The sequence below is a fragment of the Ambystoma mexicanum genome, chromosome 3q (assembly GCF_040938575.1).
Source record: "Ambystoma mexicanum isolate Mex_15411 chromosome 3q, UKY_AmexF1_1, whole genome shotgun sequence".
NCBI classification, from domain to species: domain Eukaryota; kingdom Metazoa; phylum Chordata; class Amphibia; order Caudata; family Ambystomatidae; genus Ambystoma; species Ambystoma mexicanum.
The window spans coordinates 978,768,039-978,789,896 of record NC_090926.1 but is presented as its reverse complement, the minus strand read 5'-3'; the positions used below and the strand labels follow the sequence as shown (position 1 = coordinate 978,789,896).

Sequence of the window (21,858 nt, the reverse complement as noted above, 5' to 3'; positions counted from 1 at the left end):
CATTCATAGAGCGGACTTGTGAAAATTTTATAAGTGATATCATTATTCTTGTGATTTTTCTGTGCACATTTGAAGACGTGTTAGGACCCGGTGGTATGTTCAGGGGGGTTTTAGCGGAAAAGAGGATATTACTCTAAATGTATGTATGTTAAAAATCTGACACTCCACCACCTAATGCCCACATGCTTTGCCAACATTTGTGTAAATGCGGGGACAAATCCAATATTGGTAACCCGACCAAAAAGTGAAATATGTTGCCATTTTTGAACCAAAGCTCCTAGAAACGACAGAATTGGAACAGGGGCTACCATCAGTAAATGCATGATGCGTGTATGCAATGCCAAACAACTGTCTATCTATGAAATATGTCTATTAGGATCAGATATAGATTGTGTGTAAAGTTGACAGGGGTGGGTTCTCGGTATCATAAACAGACCTCATCATGATGACACTTCATTTCATTCCCCCAATCAAGGGGAAGAGGAGGAAGTGGCCAATGACAAGTGGAGAGAGGTAGGGCCTAGAAAGCTAGCCTCTCCACCCACTTTCAAAACACATAAAAGCAGACAGTCAGGACAGATAGGGGCATTCTATTCCATCTGCTGCGGGACGCTCTGCCGGGAAAATCCATACTTTACCTCCATCAACCTCCAGAGAGCCAACATAGAGACTTCAATCTATCCACCTTCAGAGACCAAGACTTTACTTCAGAATTTGTAGCAGAGAGGTCAACTACAAGCTAAATCCCTCTTTAGCAGGCCTCAAAACATTGCAACTATTCACAGCCAGGCGAGCTGTTTGAATTCTTTGCAAGAACTCTTGCCATTTGCCAGGGAGCAATGTTGTGTCCAGAGAGAGGCCAGCTGAACCGGAGACCGCTGTATCCGGACCCACAGACCTGATCAGAACCAGAGACCCAGACCAGACCAGCAGAGTAGAGCTGACCCAGACGCTGTGCGCAGAAACCATCCGTGGCGAGTGAAGAAAACCTGTTGACCAGATCTGTGGCGAGGCCTTTTTCTAAATATATTGTGAGTACCTAGCAGAACTGTGCAGAACCAATCTCTTAGTTAAAATAATATAATTCAATCTATTTTAATCTAACCAGAACTGCCTCCTAACTGTCACCTGTCATTTTCTATCTGCAAGCTGTAACCTGTCGCTTTGAACTTTTAAAATTTCAAATCCGAAAAACTACCTTTATTTAATCGTGCGTATCTCTGGAACCGTTTGGGCTAGGAACTTGGTTTAACTTTCCTCTGAAGGCTTAGAATCTCACCTTTTCAACAAGCCTTGACCGGACTTCCTACTCCTCATACTTCTGCCGTAATCATGATTCTCGCACTCGCGAATTTTACAGCGATTTGCGATTTGGCTAAAAATCCAGCCACGTGTGAAAACAGCAGCTTCCTTGCTTTCCTTGCTAAAATTTTGTTTGCCTCTTAAGAACCATCCCTGAATCATTGCTAAAGTGAGCCTGAACTCATCCCAAGTATATTTCACTCACCCTGAACCACCTAAAGGGAATTAAAACCATTTTCAGCATATTTCTCACTGCATTGTCACCATATTCAAAGCATTTTGCTTGTGTTTCAAAACTCATATCTGTTGTATAAGCTGCTGGGGGGGAATTGAACTGAATTCTATTTGATTGCATTCCTAAGAACTGTGTCATCTTCATCTCCTTACAGTGCATAAAAGGGGGGTGAATTGTCCAAGAAAGTGATTACATTGTCTTTTGCTGAAATCCTATCAAGTTATTTTCTGTACTGCATTTCATTCCACATTGCATCCCTTTGAAACCATAAAAGTATTGTTGCTATCGTATCCATCCTATAACCACTCATCATTGATTATAAAGAAGTGTGCTAGTGCCGGACTATCCATTATTGATTACTGCTCAGATTAAGTGTGATATTCAATTATTAATTTATTATAAAGTGTGATATATATATATATATATATATATATATATATATATATATATATATATATATATATATATATATATATAGTTTAAATTATCAAATAAACCTTTTAAACTTGCAAAACAGAACTACTTCTTGGCTCAGTGGGGTCAGGGGGATTCCAAGAGAGGGGTGTTATATAGGGGTAGTCATCCAGAACGCATGAACTGGACGTAAAGATATATCAATAAGGGTTTCCATTCAGTATCCCAGACTAGGCATTGACTTAGCTGTAGTGTTGAATTGAATCCTCTTACAAATTGGGGGCTCGAGCCGGACGTTTGGGTTAGATCTATCACTTGTGAAGATTAAAACAGCGTGCCAGCTGACCAGATACACATATCCGGTCTGATCACCACGCTGTTTTACGCTGTAAAGCACTCCTCAAAGGAACGCTCTAAGGAAAAGGTCTGTTTTGCAAAATTAAAATACAAACTTCTGTAAGTCAGGACAGAGACCAATCTCTAGAATGACGATCTTGGTAGATATGAAAATAGCCAGAGAACACTTCTTACATAAGCTATTTGTGAGAGGTGAGTGGACTCATCAGGACCAAACGGTCTGGTTGCAGGCAATCGCGCAACAGGTCACTGAAACAGGGTCAGACCTATGGGGAGATCAGGGTCCCCTACATGTGGTCCTGAGCGAACTATACATGGCCCCGAAGGCCAAGGATGAGCACCACAAGATTGCCAGGGTAGCGGCATATTTATATTTACATATGGGAGCCATGCAGGACAAATGTGCTGAAGGCCAAGATCTGGTGAGTAGGCAACTGCTGGCACTAGAGAAGGTCCAATCTGACCTGGTCTCTTCTGAACAGAGGCTGCAGGGGAGCCAGGAGTCAGAAAATGATAGTAGGCAGTATATCATTAAAATAAAAGAGGACATGGATATACTGCAACAGGAAAAGACAGACCAGGATACCAGAATTCTGGCTTTGCAGAAGGAACGCCAAGACAGTTTGGACTCCCTACTGCAGAGCCAGAAAAAGCTGGAGCAACAGATCAATTTCAACAGGGCATGCACAGAGCAGGTAGCCACCCTGCAAATCCAACTAGACAGAGAGAAAGAGGAGAGCAATAAACTGATCCTGAAAGACCTGGATACCCAGGCAGAGTTTGATCAGGAGCGCCAGAAAGCTGGTGCCTTCCAGAGGCAAAGGGATGACCTGGCGTCACAAATTCAAGCTCTTGGTCAGGAACGGGACACCTTAGGCCAGAAAGTCTGCCACTTAAGAAGAAAAATGGAAGAAAATCACCTGGCCCACCAGGGACTGGGTGACCTCCAAAAAGAACACCAGGGCTTGCTAGAGCACACCAGGAGGATGGGGCAGGCTCTGGCAAGACAGGAGCAGGCCAATAGGGACACAGCTCAGGAGGTAACCCTCCTGCAGCAAAGACTGGCCCAGTGCTCCAGGACCAATCAGGAAACGCAGAGAGAGAATGAGGCTCTCTGCCAGCACAATGATAGGCTCCAACAACAGGTAGCGATGCAGGAGAGACTGATAGAGTCTAGTAAGGCCTTAACTGAGGAACTGAAGGCGCAGGCTCTTGCATTGCAACAGGGAGCAGGGGCGGATAGAGACCAGGTTCGCTGGGAAAGGGAAACTCCTGAGCATAACCTCAGGAGCCCTAGTACCAGAGGCCTTTATCTCTCTCAGTCCCTGGACTCTGCCAATCCCATGTCCCCTGGTGCACATGAGCACCAGGCCACAGGGATGGCAGATTACTATCCAGCCAGAAGCATGGGGCTCATAGGCCAGTACCTCCCAGGAATGGATGGGCGGGCATCCGGGTATGGGCACCCAAGCACAGTGCAATTTAGTGGGGAACCCCAGGAGAATAGGCCCATTAAGGGCATCCTGAAAACTTCTTCCCAGTTAGGTCAGTGGGGGGGGTACCCATCAAATCCTGGCAGCAAAGAGGAATCTGAAGACTCCTCTGAATGGCGCAGGACACAGGAGACCAGGTCCCCACATTCTGCCAGCCATTCCCAGGCTCGCAGAATCCGGGAAAACCTGGACGATCAGACAGGAACCTCTGGGAGCAGTGCCTCTGAGTCAGAGGATGAATGGACCAGGGTTACCCGAACCAAAAAGGCCAATAAGGCAAAAAGGGCCTTGCTTAAGGACCCTTTAAAGCAAATAAAGGCAATAAGGAGTGTTATCACGCCTTATCATAAGAACGCCAAGTATTCCGTATGGGAACACTTGGAGCTCTATGAGCAAATGATGTAGACTTTCCATTTGAAGGACAGCAGTAGCTGCATCCAGTACGTCAAATGGACATTCTCCCCAGAATACTCCAGTTTCTTTGCGGGGCTGGAGGACCAAAATCATTTAAGATGGTCCACCTATAAGACGGCCATCTTGAAACATTTTTCTGTTCACAGAAATCCTCAAGAGGCTCGCAAGGCAGCCTACAATTTGCAATGTGGGGAGGATCAGGCCCCACAAGAATTTGTGCAAGAACTGAAACGTGCCTTTGCGCAGACCACCAGAAGGGTGCGCACAGACAGCAGAGAATTTGTCAATACATTTTTCCATGCCTTGCCCAAATATATAATGACCCAGCTCGTGAGAGATTTTCATGAGAAAATATCTTTAGACTGGGTCATTGAACAGGCTTCCCGGATCTATGAGGTGCAGAAGCTCATAGAAAATAAAAGCAATACCCAGAAAAATCCCAAAACCAACAGCACCCCTGCTGCTGCCAAGGTGGCAGAGGTAAAGGTTGCCCCCGTTTTGGATTTGGAGATGGGGGGGCCTAAAAACCTACCTGCACCTAATAATGCTAGGCCCAGAAGGTCCTCGGGCCAGTCACAGACAGGGAGCCAAGGAGGCAGCCCCACAAATGGGGTCCCTCGCTCTCCTGATTATGTAAGTCCCCGTTACAAGGGAAATCGACCCATCCTGGGTTATGTGTGGACTCCTCCAGCCCAAGGGGGGGATCCAGCCAAGCACCTAACCCAGGGAACTTCCCTCCTAACTTCCCACCGGAGGGCAGAAATTCTCCAAATCCTGGGCAGAACTTTTTCCCCAGGTATCCACCCAACTTCCAACCCCAAAATCATCCATCCTTCTTTCCCCAATTCCCTGAGCCCAGACAACCTAATCCGGGAGAGGGGAGGCCAAGGGTGGAGGGGTACCAAAATCTTCCCAACCAGGGGTACTACCAGAGAAGGGATAGCTACCCTTCCCGGGATCAGCCCAGGGGAGAAAATAGAGCCCCTTATCAGCCTGAGCGGGTTTCTCAGTTAGAGCGCCAGGTCCAAAATATGGCACGGGATCTGGGTCACATACTGAGGGCTCAACAGAACCCTCAGATGAGCGTGCCACCGCAGAATGCCCCAAACTCTGGACCTGGTACTCCAGAACAATGACGGGGGCAGCACCCCGATAACACACCGGTTCCTAGGGAGGAGGCACAAGGGGAAGGGGGGTGTAAAGCCTTGGAGGAAGCTTCCTTCCCAACTTGTAAACAGCCCCTGGAAAACCAGGAACCGGAAACAAAATCTCCTGCCCCTGAAAGCCCGCCTTCCAAGGAGCAGAGGGGGGGTAGGAGAAACAAAGGACCCAAACAGACCCACTTTGTGGAGGAGGTACAGGTCTTCCAATTTGAGGGAGAGGGATCCTCAGATGATCCTGGGGAAAGGACCTTCTCCTTCAGAGATGGGGGAACTCCTCACAAGGAAAAATGGGTCCCAAGGGATGCCAAATCAGACTGGGGAGATATGGAGACTGAGCTACCGCCGCCCATCATCTCATCCCAGAACCCACAATACCAAAGTAGCCTGGTTCAAACCCATCCTGATGACTGCCTCCAAAAAGGGGGGGCGGCCCAGAACCGGAACCAGGGGAACCCACAATGGCTCTGATCTCCAGTTGCCAACTTTTTCTTTCAGATTCCCAAGGCTCTCCACAGAATTCTGCCCAAATTTCTTCTCTTGCAATGTCCAAAACCAGAAAGTTAGCCCACCAGTTGTCCAAAAATGTGCATTAGCTGTGCCCCCTTGAGGAGAAGGAGGGAAGATATTATGCCCGGGTACAAGTACAGGAAGTGTACTCCCCTTCCTGAATGCAGGAAGGGGAGGGAATTACCAAATTCCTCTCACCTCACTTCCTGGACAACTCCAGAACTTCGACGGGAAGGAAATTCCCGTCGAGGGGACGGCAGATTTGGACATTAAAATTGGGCGACACAAGTTGAAACACCCGGTCATAGTTGTGACTCCAGAGGGCACCCCTTGTTTACTAGGGAATGACCTCCTGAGAAGGTTGTCACCCCTAATAGATTGCGTAAACAAGGTCCTCTGGACCCAGACTAGCCGACCCATAAAATTAAAACAGAGTGTCAACCATGTTAGTTTAAACGGCACATGCCACATGGTTGAACAAAAATCTGACCAAGTAGAAATCCACTTCCAGAATAACCAAATTCCAGACGTGACAGTAATAGCAGTAGGACAACAGACTGGTGATGGGGGGTCCTCTCTATTTCTGAAAATCAACCTCCCTTCCAGTTTAAGGTGGTATTCCACACTGGAAGGAAACACCCTGAAATTCTTTACTAATCCACAATCAGAAACTCCCACTCCTATAGTCCAGAAAGATGTGAAATCAGCTCAGAGCCTGGCTGATATTCAGCAAATTGGAGAGCAGTTGTTCATCCCTGTTCAGTTAAATGATGGGAAGGACTCTGTTCTCGCTCGAGTGTGTGTGAACAACGGTAAGAGCTTCATCAGCGAAGCCATGTTCCGCCAACTCCCAAAAGACCCAGCCATTCCCACATTCAAACTGATAGACAAATGGGAAATGGACCTGGAAGCACCCAATTCCAAACATCTCCTGCCAAGCAGGTGTATGCTCAAAATCTCCATTGGCAACAAGAGCATAGTCCACAATTGTTGGGTCGTGCGAGACGTCACTGCCGCTTTTTACTTAGGCAGTGACATTCTCAATCGCTTTGCCATTAGTTTGGACCTAATAAACTTCAAAGCTTGGTCCCGATTAGCGGATAATCCCATGGGCTTTGATGATCCAGAAAAAGCATTTAGGTCAGCTCAATTGCTACCTTATGCAGTTGAGATTCAGATCAAAGAGGAAGTCACCATCCCAGAAAGGACCCGACAATTCTCCTTGGAAGTGAAAGTTAAAAGAGGACAACATTTGAAAAACCCTGATGCTTACATACATCTAAACGCTTCTCTCCAACAGCAAGGGTTGGGGGTAAACCCAACTCCATTAGTCAACATAGAACATGACACCATTCTAATAGAGGTGGATAACAGCGACTTAAAGAGTATTACTCTAGCCGCAGGCACCATTATTGGAATGGCGGTTGATGACTGACATTTTTCCATCGATTTAGTTAATGAACTGTTAGGACCAATCCCCAAGGACTGTTTTGACAGTGACAGTGAGGACAATACAACACCAGACAGGATTTTTACCCGCCATGGGGGGAACTTCCTGGTGTACACTTCTTGCCCTTATGGTAAGGAAGATGTGACGTGTGACTTCAGGAGGGATGAGGTGATTTTCCAGGTCCATGAGGGCTGCCTTTCCCACCTGAAGCCTCCAGTCCAAATCAGCACTATGACCATGGACTTCTCCACCCAGCTGGAGGAGGCCGCTGAAATAGCCAAACCAGAAGTCTTTCCAGGCTTCAGGCAGATGGTGGAAGAGAGAGTCAACCTAGCTGATGCCTGCGTGACTCTGGAACAGAAGCAAAAGTTGAAACAAGTCTTCTTGGATTTCCAAGATCTCTTTGCGGTAGACTCAAATGACTGTGGTCGCACCGACATCCACACAACAACAATTCCCACGGACCCTGGCATGACTCCAGTGTTTGTGAAGCAATATCGCTTGCCTCTCGCATCAATGGAGTCCCTTACTGAAATAATTAAGAACCTTGAGTCCAGGGGAATAATCCGTCCCGTCCACATCACCTTCAATAATCCGGTGCTGGGAATATTAAAGCCAAACGGCCAGTGGAGGCTCTGCGCCGACCTCAGGGAGCTCAACAAACGGGTCCATACTTCCCGATGGCCTCTGCCCTACATTGACCAAGGGCTGGCCCAGATCCAGGGGTCAAAGGTATTCACTGCAATAGACCTGACCAATGGATACTGGACTGTGCCTGTCAGTAGGGAGGACCAATACAAGCTGGCTTTTACCTTTGGGGGCCAGCAGTACACATGGACCCGGACTCCCTTTGGATACCTCAACTCCGGCAATGAATTCAACATTTTCCTACACAAGGCCATGCCCGACCTGGGTGCAAGGGGTAACCTGGCTTATGTAGATGATGTCCTCATCAAAAGTTCATCTGTGGAGGAACACATAGCGGAGATCCGTTATGTTCTGACGCAGTTGAGGGCCGCCGGAGCAAAACTTTCCTTTCAGAAAGCACAGTGGTGTAGAACCCGTGTTAATTTCTTGGGGCATGAGATTACTCCTCAGGGTCTCTGTCCCCAGGAAAAGAAAGTGGAAGCACTTCAGAAACTGAAAGACCCCACAACTCTGCGGGAACTAAGGAGCCTCCTTGGACTGACTAATTACAGCAGAAAGTTCATTGAGGGCTACGCAGAGATCATCAGACCCCTGATTCATCTCCTGAAGGGGGGGTCAAGTAGGAATGGGGTCCAGAACAAGCCGAGGCGGTAAAACAACTCAAGAGAGGGGTGGGGGTGATAGGGCACAAGCACCTTGCCTAGCTTACCCTGTCAGAAACAAGGAGTTCTTCCTGGAGACGGGGTTCTCTAATACGTGCTTGACGGCGGTATTATACCAAAAGCATGACAAGGTCAATAAAGTAATCTCCTATGCGCGCAAAACTTTATCCTCTGTGGAGGAAAAATTCAACGATTGTGAGAAGGCACTCCTGGCAACGGTGTGGGCATTGAAGAATTACCGCCCGGTAATCCAGGGGGAACACATCATAGTGGAGACTCCACACCAGCCTCTGCAATATCTCCAAAGTGACAGAATCCGGGCCGGAAATGTGAGTAATTCCCAAATTACTTCCTGGATTCTGTCAATGCAAGGCTTTCCTGTGGAGGTCAGATATGGCCAAAACAAGAAGAGTCCCCTCGCGCAAGGTCTGGCTGACTTGCATGATTGTGCCAGAGAAAACTGTCTCGAGGACGAAAGTCTAAAGATCAAGGACAACACGGAGGAATACCTTAATTCCCCACACAAAGTCTTTGAAGAAGACAAGTGTGAGGGAATGCCCACTGTCTATGTGGATGGATGCTCTTACCATGTTGACAACGACGGGGAGAAAGAACTGGTGGCTGGTGTAGGGAATGCATGGGTGAAGGAGTTTCCAGAACCCTCCGCTGGATAGAAAATTGGTCCCCGAAGTAGTCAAGTGGCAGAATTGATGGCTGTGCATCAAGCCATCTTCACTGCTGTCCAACATCAACTCCACAAACTGGTCATAATCACAGATTCTGATTATGTACGGAACGGGTTCGTGGAGCACCTGGTTAATTGGAAAACCAGAGGCATGTTATGTGCTAACAACAAACCCTTGAAACATGGGAAGTTGATCCAAAACATTGACGATCTGGTCACCTCGAATGAGATGACCATCTATTGGAAAAAGATCAAGGGTAATTCCAAAGTAGAGGGACTAGACAAAACTGGAAATGACTTATCTGATCAGCTCGCCAAAACCGGGGCCATCCAAGGGGATCTAATTGAGATTGAGTCCCTGTTGGGGGAAATCCAGGTCACTGCTATCACTAGGTCCCAGACAAATGCTCACAATGATCTTTCAATTGCACAATGGAGTAAGGAGACCCCTGATGCTGATTTGATTACAGCTCAGAAGGGGGATCCAATTATTGGTGGCTGGGGGTGGGGGTGATAGGGGAACATGAGTTGGACATGGGTGGGGGCCTGGTGGAGGCTGCCCCTGGTGGCTGGGGGGTGGGGGTGATAGGGGACAGGAGTGGGGGCCTGCTCTCAGGTGCCCCACAGTGCTGGGGGTGGGGGTATTAGGGGAACATGAGTTGGACATGGGTGGGGGCCTGGTGGAGGCTGCCCCTGCACTGCTGGGGGGTGGGGGTGCAGGGGAACATGAGTTGGACATGGGTGGGGTCCTGCTGGCAGGTGCCCCACAGTGCTGGGGGGTGTTGGTGATAGGGGAACATGAGTTGGACATGGGTGGGGGCCTGGTGGAGGCTGCCCCTGCACTGCTGGGGGGTGGGGGTGCAGGGGAACATGAGTTGGACATGGGTGGGGGCCTGGTGGAGGCTGCCCCTGGTGGCTGGGGGGTGGGGGTGTTAGGGGACAGGAGTGTGGGCCTGCTGGCAGGTGCCCCACAGTGCTGGGGAGTGGGGGTGATAGGGGAACATGAGTTGGACATGGGTGGGGGCCTGGTGGAGGCTGCCCCTGCACTGCTGGGGGGTGGGGGTGCAGGAGAACATGAGTTGGACATGGGTGGGGGCCTGGTGGAGGCTGCCCCTGGTGGCTGGGGGGTGGGGGTGATAGGGGACAGGAGTGGGGGCCTGCTGGCAGGTGCCCCGCAGTGCTGGGGGTGGGGGTGCAGGGGAGCATGAGTTGGACATGAATGAGGGCCTGCTTGCAGGTGCCCCACAGTGCTGGGGGGTGGGGGTGCAGTGGAACATGAGTTGGACATGAGTGGGGGCCTGCTGGCAGGTGCCCCACAGTGCTGGGGGGTGGGGGTGCAGGGGAACATGAGTTGGACAGGAGTGGGGGCCTGCTGGCAGGTACCCCACAGTGCTGGGGGGTGGGGGTGCAGGGGAACATGAGTTGGACATGGGGGGGGGCCTGCTGGCAGGTGCCCCACAGTGATGGGGGGTGGGGGTGATAGGGGAACATGTGTTAGACATGGGTGGGGGCCTGGTCAAGGCTGCCCCTGCACTGCTGGGGGGTGGGGGTGGTGGGTGACATGGGTGGGGTCCTGGTGGAGGCTGCCCCTGGTGGCTGGGGGGTGGGGTTGATAGGGGACATGAGTGGGGGCCTGGAGGAGGCTGCCCCTGCACTGCTGGGGGGTGGGGGTGGTGGGAGACGTGGGTGGGGGCCTGGTGGAGGTTGCCCCTGGTGGCTGGGGGGTGGGGGTGGTGGGAGACATGGGTGGGGGCCTGGTGGAGGCTGCCCCTGGTGGCTGGGGGGTAGGGGTGATAGGGGACATGAGTGGGGGCCTGGTGGAGGCTGCCCCTGGTTGCTGGGGGGTGGGGGTGATAGGGGACAGGAGTGGGGGCCTGCTGGCAGGTGTCCCACAGTGCTGGGGGGTGGGGGTGCAGGGTAACATGAGTTTGACATGAGTGGGGGCCTGGTGGAGGCTGCCCCTGCACTGCTGGGGGGTGGGGGTGCAGGGGAACATGAGTTGGACATGAGTGGGGGCCTGCTGGCAGGTGCCCCACAGTGCTAGGGGGTGGGGGTGCAGGGGAACATGAGTTGGACATGGGTGGGGACCTGGTGGAGGCTTCCCCTGGTGGCTGGGGGGTGGGGGTGATAGAGGACAGGAGTGGGGGCCTGCTGGCAGGTGCCCCACAGTACTGGGGGGTGGGGGTGCAGGGGAACATGAGTTGGACATGGGTGGGGGCCTGGTGGAGGCTGCCCCTGGTTGCTGGGGGGTGGGGGTGATAGGGGACAGGAGTGGGGGCCTGCTGGTAGGTGCCCCACAGTGCTGGGGGGTGGGGGTGCAGGGTAACATGAGTTGGACATGAGTGGGGGCCTGGTGGAGGCTGCCCCTGCACTGCTGGGGGGTGGGGGTGCAGGGGAACATGAGTTGGACATGAGTGGGGGCCTGCTGGCAGGTGCCCCACAGTGCTAGGGGGTGGGGGTGCAGGGGAACATGAGTTGGACATGGGTGGGGACCTGGTGGAGGCTTCCCCTGGTGGCTGGGGGGTGGGGGTGATAGAGGACAGGAGTGGGGGCCTGGTGGAGGCTGCCCCTGCACTGCTGGGGGTGGTGGTGGTGGGAGACATGGGTGAGGGCCTGGTGGAGGCTGCCCCTGGTGGCTGGGGGGTGGGGGTGATAGGGGACAGGAGTGGGGGGCTGCTGGCCGGTGCCCCACAGTGCTGGGGTGTGGGGGAGCAGGGGAACATGAGTTGGACATGGGTGGGGGCCTGGTGGAGGCTGCCCCTGGTGGCTGGGGGGTGGGGGTGATAGGGGACATGAGTGGGGGCCTGGTGGAGGCTGCCCCTGCACTGCCGGGTGGTGGGGGTGGTGGGAGACATGAGTGGGGGCCTTTTGGAGGCTGCCCCTGGTGGCTGGGGGTGCAGGGGGACATGCATTGGTGGGCAGTAGTGCAAGTTGACATGTGGGCTGGCTGGGGGGCATGGCCATGGTGGATGGGGTGCATGCAGGACATGTGCAGGGTAGGCCCCTGTGGTGTGGGCCACCTGCAGGGGCCGTGGAGGGTGTAGAGGGAACGCCTGGGAGGACCCACACGTGCAATTCACGTGTGGTGCTCCCCGCGCACCCCTGTAATACACGTACCCTGATGGAATCGCGTGTGATACTTTCCGCGCACCCCTGAAATACATGTACCCTGCTGATGTTGCGTGTGAAACTTCCCGCGCACCCCGAAATACACGTAGCCAGGAGATTCGCGTGTGGAACTTCCCACGCACCCCTGATATACATGTACCCTGCTGATATCGCGTGTGAAACTTCCCGTGCACCCCAAGATACACGTAGCCAGGACATTCGCGTGTGGAACTTCACGCGCACCCCTGGAATACACATACCCTGCTGATATCGCGTGTGAAACTTCCCACGCACCCCGAAATACACGTAGCCAGGATATTTGCGTGTGGAACTTCCCACGCACCCCTGATATACATGTACCCTGCTGATATCGCGTGTGAAACTTCCCACGCACCCCAAGACACACGTAGCCAGGACATTCGCGTGTGGAACTTCCAGCGCACCCCTGGAATACACGTACCCTGCTGATATCGCGTGTGGAACTTCCCGCGCACCCCAAAATACACGAAGGCAGGACATTTGCATGCGGAACTTCACGCGCACCCCTGATATACACGTACCCTGCTGAATTCACGTGTGAAAATTCCCGTGCACCCCTGATGTACACGTACCCTGATGGAATCGCGTGTGGAACTTCAAGCGCACCCCTGAAATACACGTACCCAGTTGAAATGACGTGAGGTACTTCCCGCGCACCCCAGTGATACACGTACCCCGCTTGCCGTGCTGGTACAGGGTTAGCGCAGCCCTTTGCGCTGGATTGAGGATTTTGATGGCTTTTCCCTGCGCGAGAGGCGTTCTTGGGGGCGTAACTGGCGCTGCTGCAGGGTCGCTACGCCACGGCTGGTTTTGGTAGCTGAAATCCATGAATACGCTGTGCGCGGAAATGGGATTTGGCGCACGCGGCTGGCGCAGGGATTCGCACGCGCACACTGTGCGCCAGCCGCGTGCGCCACTTGTGCGCTGATTTCTATGAATTACCCCATGAATGTCATGCATACCAATTGTATTTTAAATATAAGGAATCCATTGGAGAGAAAGAAATGGTGTCGTTTCTGTAAGGTGTGTGAAACAGACGAGACTTTAGAACATATTATGCTGAAATGTCCTGATTTGGTCAAACAAAGAACTGAATATTTTGCAGACTTATTTGACAATAGTTTTAGCAATGATCCTAATTATATATGGTATAGAATTAGAAATGGATATTCATTGACGTTGTTTATTCGTGTAATTTCCTTTTTAAAAACAGTATGTGATTTAAGTTAGACATTCTCTGTTTTTGGATATCTGTTTCATTGTCTATATGCTGTGATTGTGTGAAATTTTAATGGTTCATTTTTCTTTTTGTGTTTTAATCTTTCCATTTTGTGTATATTTTGTAAAGGTTTATGACGAACCATGAACAAATAAACAAATAAAAAAAAAATGTCTATAGCTCTCTAGCAATTGATGTCACCTGATGGTGTAGGTAGTGTCTGTGAGCCATCCCAAATGGGTATCTGCTGATTCAGAAACGAAGAGTCTGTACTATTTTTTAAGTGTATTTGTGTGTTGCTTTACATTGCTCCCTTCTGAAGAAGGTTTAATATAACTGACTAGTAAATACATTAATAATTGTTTATGCAAGAAACCGTGTGTGTAAGAGTATATTTAAGCACGTGTCACTGTGAATCCCTGTGTAACTCCCCTACAACTCATATTCACCCCTAATGAGATAAACCTGGCTGCTCAACACGCTACCAACCTGTGTGGAACAGATTTATACCAAAGGTTGGGGCGCTATTGCAAGGAGGTCAGGGTTGTTGTAGTGCACACAAAGGGTCCTGCATACAATATTGGCTAACAATGATGAGGGCCTCATCACGAGTTTGGCGGTAACCCTTAAATCCAGCGGTAGCTCTATTACCGCCAGATTTAAGGGTCCGCCAAATCAGGGCTTCGGCAGATTTCTCCCCAGCTGTGAGCTGGGGGGAAATCCACCGAAAATTCGCCCTCATACCACCGGCGGGAACATCTTAGATTTCATTATGGTGATGTGAAGTGGCATTAAGTGTTTGGACTTGCTCCAGTTTTGTGTCAATTTGGTCATGCTCCAAAATCCGGACATTATCATTGTCCATTGTGGAGGGAACAGTTTAGGCCATGCAACTGTTATTTCACTGAAATTTGCAATGAAGGACACATTTGAGAAAATGATGGACATGCTCCCAAACTCCCGACTAATTATTTCTTGCATTGCCCAGAGACAGATGTGGCGGCGCTCCAGTTTATTTGGTCCACAAATAAAGAAGGCAAGCCACAATGTCAACAAGGCTTTCTTTCGATAATGAAAATATTACATTTCATAGCACCAATATTTCTCGCAGAGATGGAGTACATCTTGCTGATGCTGGTAATCAGCTTTTCTTGCAAAATATCCAAAATGCTTTGAAGCAATTTTTGCAAATATGGCAAGCATTTTGAAGTAGGTGTTGCCTACTTTACTTTAACACTTGAAAACACTTTTAAAAACAAACAATACAGAAAAGGTTCATTTCAGAGCCACCACTTTCCCACACAAAAGCGTGCAATGTTTTTGATGGCTCCCCCCACATTTGTTAGATATCCAGGGACTACCACGCTGTTCACGGAATTCGCAGGCTGTGTAGGGGCCTTCACCTTTTTTGGGTATTTCTATTTTTGAACTGTGAAAGGCGGTTCTGAAAAGAACCTTTTTTAATTTCTTTAGTTTTATTACATTTTTTGCATTTGCCTTTTTTTCACAGGAGACAGAAGGAAGGGGAGGGAAGGGAAGGGAGGGCATGGAAGGGGCACCAACCACAGGGGGAAGGGGCAGGTGGAGCCAGGAAGATGTTGGGTGTGCCTTAATTAGGAAGGAGACAGTGGTTCTCATGTTGACAGACTTCAAAAGCACTTTAAAATTGCTCCCCCTAACAGAGCGGTGTGTCACAATGCATACAGAGCACTCTCAGCATGGAAATGTAAGGGTCGACTGAGTCATGTATGGCCTGCAAGGCTCTTTTGGTGGTAAGAGCGGATGATGATGATGTGACAGTGGATGTGAACCTGCTCGCCCCTTCGAAATATACAACCCTTCAAACTTCTCCCTTGTGATTCAACCTTAGATGTTACCCCATGTAGGTGGTCCTGTAGCTATACAATCCCGGTTTTCTGTGACTGAGTACAACTTTAAACTCAGTGCATTGAACCTTGTTTGCATGCACCTTTGGTACACCCCCACGATGGTAAAAAGCCTCCACACTCAAGATTCACGCTGGGAGCTAGTTACAGGGATTTCCACTACCACATTCTCTTCGTCCTCTTGATACACCTCTGTATCTCCATGCATGTTCCCCTCTCCAGTCCCTCCAGATGGTGGTGGTGGGGGTGGTGCTGGGGCAGCTGCAGCAGCCACACAAGCCATTCTCAAGAATGCAAAGAAAGCAGAGATAGGCAATCTCCTAATCAGCAGCAGATGTTCACTCCTAGACAGCCAGAAACACAATGAGGAGCAGCTGTGGTTGTGTCCCTTTACAGGGGTGCTGTCTGTGGACCACAGACAGTTCACAGGTGGGGCTCAAAAAGTTACAAAAAATTGCTAGATCAATCAAGACATGTTCTAGGACCTCTGCACGGGTCAATGTTCAGCTTAAACACCCTGGATCGTCCAAAAATGCACTTTTTAACTGTCCAGGGGTACAAACTGTGTCATCGGATACTCCTGATGCACAGCATGGGTGTGGTCACATGATGACACCCGGGACATCCGTGGATAGGGTGGCTGTCCTGCAGCCACCTACTGCGCGGGATGTAGTGTGCACATGTGCCCAGGTGTCCGCAGGACAGGGGTGGAGCCTCCAAATTATTTAAAAGTGCAAAACATGCGAGTGGGTGCAGTGTTTGGGGGCACAGTGAAATCAGATGTGCATGTGCCCGGGTGTCCGCAGGACAGGGGTGGGGCCCCCAAACTAACTAAAAGTGCAACATTCATGAGGGTACAGCTCCGGACAGGCACAGTGTTTGGGGGCACAGGGAGATCAGATGTGTATGCGCACAGGTGTCCGCAGAACAAGGATGGCACCCCATTACTAATTAAAAGTGTGACATGTGCGAGCGGACAAATCCGGACAGGTGTGGTGTTCAGGGGCACAGGGAAATAAGATGTGCATGATCACAGGTGTCTGCAGGACAGGGGTGGGGCCACCAAACTATTTAAAAGTGCATCACAACATTACGGACATCTCCGGAGAGATGCGATGTTTGGGGGCACATTGCAAATGGATGCGCATGCACCCAGGTGTCCATAGGGCAGGGACGCAGCCCCTGAACTATATAAAAGTGCGTCATGACTTTGTGGACATCTCCAGACAGGCGTGCTGTTCGGGGGCACGCCCGGGCTCCAAACGGGGCCTTTAAAAAAAACACACACACCAACAGTACACACAATGATATTTATTAGGACACAGAAATACACTCAATTAGGAAAGAGAATGGGAAGCAGAATGGGAAGCTCATATGGGGGAATTGGGGTTTTCTACAGACTGTTCATGAGGGGAGGAAGGGATTGAGTTTTCATTTTAGCGTCTTTGATTGAAGGAATTTGGTGGGGATGATTTCCTCGGACAGGGGGAAGGGGCACAAGTACAAGTGGGGCAGTGGTATTCAATATTGTCTTTAATATGACTTTTAACAAATGTCATTAACTGTACAACATTCTTGTCCAGATTGAATAGTTAATTTGCTGCATTTGGTGTCTGTGCCCATCTTGTTGGTCATTTAGTAGTAATTCGGGCCCACTTTCTTCATTTGTACTGTGTACTGTTAAAATGAAAACCATGTTCTAGTGACATGTGAAACAATTTACATCACTTGTTCTACTTTAAAAATTGTATTCTGTACCATTAGAGTTATTTCCTTCACTCATTTCATCATGGGGGACATGTTCTAACCACACCATGTGTTAAAGGGATGTTACAGTTACAAGTATTTATTTTTTAAAAAACAGAAATTCACCGGTTACGGTAAGCTAAGCAACCATAACTCGTGCCACCACTGTGCACTGCTAAGACTAACACACATGACATCAAAGATGACATCACAATTGTCATTGATGACATCACTGATGACATCAGATGTGAAATTAATTTTGATTAAAAGTCCCTACAAGGGGTTGTGATTATAATGTTGGTAGAAAAAAATGTCAGGGGTGATCGGGAGACCTATCATGAACTATTTAATCTATTAAAGAATGTACTCACCTAAACAGCATTGAATTGCAGTGTTGTTGATAATACAGGAACCTAATCCTACATAAACATAGCAATGGCTGCAGCATGTACCATAGATGGTAAAGCATAATGTGAATTTCAGACCAAAGCATCTGGAACTCCACGGCTGCAGACCCCTGTTTAGAGTGTATAGAGTGTTATGTTTGTAAACCTCTGTTCAAGTCTAATCCTATTCTAGAACAGAATGGCAGTAACAGGGGGCTGAGGGTTGTTTATTCACTCTGAACAAACCTGTGAACTTACTTTCATGTGTGTGTGCCACAATTATCACATGCAGTAGCATGCAATCTCCAATAGAGTAATCTAAAATGGGAAAAATAAGGAATGCATGCTATAACACTATTTTAATTTGAAAGAATTTGCAAAGTTACTGTCCAACTCTAAATAAGACCCACAAATAAAGTCCTGTTAATGTATTTCATTTTTATTTCATTGCTTGTACCAAAAGTATAGTTCCAGAGCAACAGAGTGCTTTACAACAGTAGGGTGCCAGCACTGTTGCTGGCATTTCATACAGTAATAAGTACTGTTGGTGAAGGGAGGGTGGGAAGAATGGATGTTCGTGGGGACTTAGAAGATTGGCAAAGGCTGCTAATGTTTCTTTTGGACATGTTGTACTCTTTCAAAGATGTATTTATTTATTTATTTATTGGGCATTTGTAAAGTGCTTATAGATCAAGAAAAATGTGTTTCAAAGTGCTCCTTCTTGTGAACATTCGGATTGTGCAAGTGCAGACGGGGGAAAGGCATGAGTGCTTAAGGATCCACAAGGAGTGACAGTGTCAGGGAGGTAGTTGCAAGTCAACAGGTAAGTGTAAGAGCTTGTTGCTAAGACAAAAGGTAAGTGCCAGGCAGTGCGCACTGGATAGAGGAGGGGACACAAGGCCATCAATAAGTGCAGGCCTGTGAGGCAGCACAGGCTGAGTGGTACCCAAAGGCAGGTACAGGGAGAGGGTAGGTGCTGCAGACGATCGGACAGAAGGCCAGGACCCAGAAGGACACGTATGGGCCCAGGTCACCAATGTGCTTGCAGAACATGAGGAGATCTGGCTCAAGATGGTAAGAAAGGGGGAGGCTGTTCCGGAGAAGGGAGCCAGAGGAGGACAGGGAACTGCTGCTGGATCTCTTCTGACAAGCCGAGAGATTGAGACAGAGGATCAGAAGAGTCTGGAAGGAGAGTATTTGGTGAGAGAAACTTGCAGATACCATGGTCCCTGGCTCCATACAGCTTTATGGACGATGCAGAGGGATTTAAATTTGATCCTTGCAGCAACCGGGAGCCAGTGGAGAGATTTTAGGGATAGAGAGATACGGTCTCTGGGCTTAAGGCCAAGGATAAGTCATGCAGCCCTATTCTGGATTAGCTTCAGTGGGTGGATAGAAGAAGAAGGTAGGTTAAGGAAGAGGCTGTTGCAGTAGTCGAGCTCTGGTGACATAGAGATTTTGGTGTAAAGTGAGGAAAGGGAGGATGCCGCTGATGAGGTAGAGTTGGAAATTGGCCTTCTTGGCAACATCCAAGATGTAAGGAAAGAAGGAGAGAAGTCAAAGATAATGCCCAGGTTTCTGGTCTAAGAGGAAAGAGAGGGGGTTGAACCCATTGAGGATGGCCAGAGTGAGGGGAGAAAAGAGGGAACAGGAGTCCCGATTGGAAGAATCTCAGTCTTGCTGGCATTGAGACAGAGGTCATTGGAGGTAAACCGCTACTGGATAGTGGACAGGCAGTCAGGAATGACATTGGAGGTCAGAAGAGATGCACATGGTAGCCTGAAGATGAGTTGGTGTCATCTGCATCACTGGAAATGTGGTGAGAAAGTGGAGATAAGGAGGGTGAGAGGAGTGAGATAGATGTTAAAGAGCCTGGGTGAAAGGTTAGAGCCCTGGGGAACACCACAGGTGGAGATAGAAATGGAGATAGAAATGGGAGAGGAGAAAGAACCCAGGATACCTGGGAGGGTCAGTCAGTGAGGAAGGAGGTTAGCCAATCCAGTGCCCGCTCCGAGATACCAAGGATAAAATGCATCTTTTTTAATGAGGATGGAGTGTTTAACCTTGTCAAAGGCAGAAGAGAGATGAATTGATTCATTGGCAGTCTGACAAAATCACTTTTATGGAACTTCGAGGCTTATGGGATAATTGTTTCTACTAGGTTAGGGACTACTCTATGTCTTGCCTTTTTCCCAAAAATGATGAATAGAATAAATAAAGAGTTTATCTGCGTTTTTCGAGTACCAATATTACTGAGTGATGGTGCAAGTGAAGAGTGAATGGAGGTGCAGAGTAATTGAGCCTTTATGGATAGTACATGATCTAGGATTTCTGAAGTTTCAATGAAAGGACCTTACATTGCTGGAAATGCATCAAAGCAATCTCCTAGGTTCATATTGGATACGAGTAGTCATGTTTAAGGTGGGTTTGAGGTAATTTGTGTACGTGTATATTTTGATTGATAAATTAGGTGGTTATCCCCAATACGTACCAAGCCATGTTGATTGTAAATGCTTGGTACTGATAGTTTATTGATATTTAGAGGAAGGGTCAAGTCTATCATACTTGGAGCAGGTACAGGGAATTTAAGAACATTGATGTAACAACATACATTGTTATTAATTTATATTTAGTGAGTGGGTTAAAGTCTTACTTTTTAGAACAGTTGTGTGGAAGATATGTGCCTGGATATCAGACTTGGATCCAACACATGTTTCATCTTATGGCTTCTTCTGGGCTTGGTTTCTTGAAAGGGGTTTACGAATATATTATTATGTTTTCTATTTGTTTATATCAGTCAACTTATGATGAATTATCTATATTATCTTTTTGTATTTCTTCATTAATGAGCATTCCCTTTCAGTAGACTTTTTTTTCTCCATTTCAATCATTTGATATTTGGCTTTGACACTGCTTTTTGTCCTTCAAGTTGTTTTGCCTTTGATATGTTATGTTATGCTATGTTGATTTATACCACACACTGTTACCACCCAAGGGAAGTCTCCAGGCACTCGATATGTGTACACTAGGAATGCAATCTTGCACTTTTCTGTGTCAAAGACACTTATGAAAAGGGAATCTACAGAACTGGCTGGATCCTGTACAGTCAAAGAGACGGCTGAAAGAATAGGGGGATGTGACATGCGAGACCCCACCGGCGGGCATGCAGAAAGGAAGAAATGATGTCGTTATGTGATATGTAATGTGGACATCTGTGTCGAAGATGGCCTGTTATCATTAAAGGTTTCCAATGTGCTTTGTGAGCAGAAAGCCTGTGCAAAGAATTCCTGAAGTTTCTTGATAGGTTTCATACTGGTCTCCTGAGAAATTATTTCTAAAGGTAGGAGGCATGGTGGGTGGGTCAGGTTCTTGCGGTCAGTTCTAGTAGGGTGAAGACATATCTGGTTCTTAGTCTTGCAAGATAAACAATGCTGTTTCTGGTTTTCCGCTGCCTAAGCTGTTGTGTGAGCTTGTTTTTTCTGACAGGGTGAATTATATTGTAGATATTTTCAAAAGTGATACATTTTAATTCCTTGATGTGTGTTGTTCAAGTATTTGGTTCATCTGTTCAGCGCAGCGATAAACAGCCTTTTCTGTGGATGGCATAAGACATGTAATAAAGGAGATGTTGAAAGCGTGTTGAAAAGTATCAAAACGATCATCAAAGCCACACAATTATTGTAAGATTTTATAGAATTCCAGTAAACGCGTTTTGAAAGCTCTGAGAGATGTCTGAAGTATGCACGAGGTGGGCTGCCTATTGCAGGTGATGCCTCGTCTACTGCCACAGAGGTCCTCTTTAGCAATAAGAAGAGATGTATTCCGAGCAGATAACACAACGGACTTCAAGAAATCACTGCTACTGAAGAGTTTAGCAAATGCATTAAGGCTAATAGTGTGACACTGGGCATGGAAAAGACAGTAATGCCGTAAATATTCCTTGTAGAAGTTGTGGTTCAAAAGGATTATGAGAGGAAATCTCATAAATGAGTGATATGGGGCATGTTTTATTGGATTGGTCTGGGGTGTCTTTAGCAGCTAGTATTTCTCTGGTTGGTTTCTCATTCCCTTTGAACTATGTGGCGACTGTCTTGTATCTCTCCTGCCTGTCAGATGTTTGTTTTATGATCACGCGAGCACCTCT

General features: G+C 48.4%; 1 long non-coding RNA gene across 1 annotated transcript in view; it reads right to left on the bottom strand.

Moving 5' to 3' along the window:
• The window catches only part of LOC138583140 (uncharacterized), a 340,263-nt gene that overhangs the window by 157,402 nt on the left and 161,003 nt on the right, over positions 1-21,858 (bottom strand). The window lies entirely within an intron of this gene.